Here is a 497-nt window from a genome sequence, read left to right as displayed (position 1 = left end):
CTTCAGCTAAAACAGGCAGAAAAGACACATATTAAAGGATAGTAGGCTGTTCTAGAATCTCTAGCAAGATCAGAGAGTCAGAGTTGAAGTCAATCCAACCAGAAAATAATACTCAAACATTATAGGACTTCTCCAGAGAAAATTCTAGCACCACCACGACCAATAGGCACAGATGCCACAGCTCACACTCTAGACTGTGATGTAGGCCCAAGATCCAACATCAGCCCAAAATGAGAATCTCCGCTGCCTCCCAAAAATTACAAGAGAAATTTTCCCATGGCATCTGCTTCATCCCATTTTCCTTTCTTCATGACAAGACTGATAGCACCCTGGACACAGGACACAACTACCCACCATTAGCAAATCATGCCCCAAACATGAGAAGGGTGTGCAAAGACCCCACAATGCAATGACATAACATTTGTATCAGGAAAAGTCTTGAGATATTTGTGTTCTTTTAATTTATATATTATATTAATTATTGGCCTGACAAGATT

This window comes from Trachypithecus francoisi, unplaced genomic scaffold, assembly GCF_009764315.1.
Source record: "Trachypithecus francoisi isolate TF-2019V2 unplaced genomic scaffold, Tfra_2.0 Lachesis_group2, whole genome shotgun sequence".
Classification (NCBI taxonomy): domain Eukaryota; kingdom Metazoa; phylum Chordata; class Mammalia; order Primates; family Cercopithecidae; genus Trachypithecus; species Trachypithecus francoisi.
The sequence above is the reverse complement of the archived record's forward strand: the minus strand, read 5'-3'. Positions refer to the sequence as shown.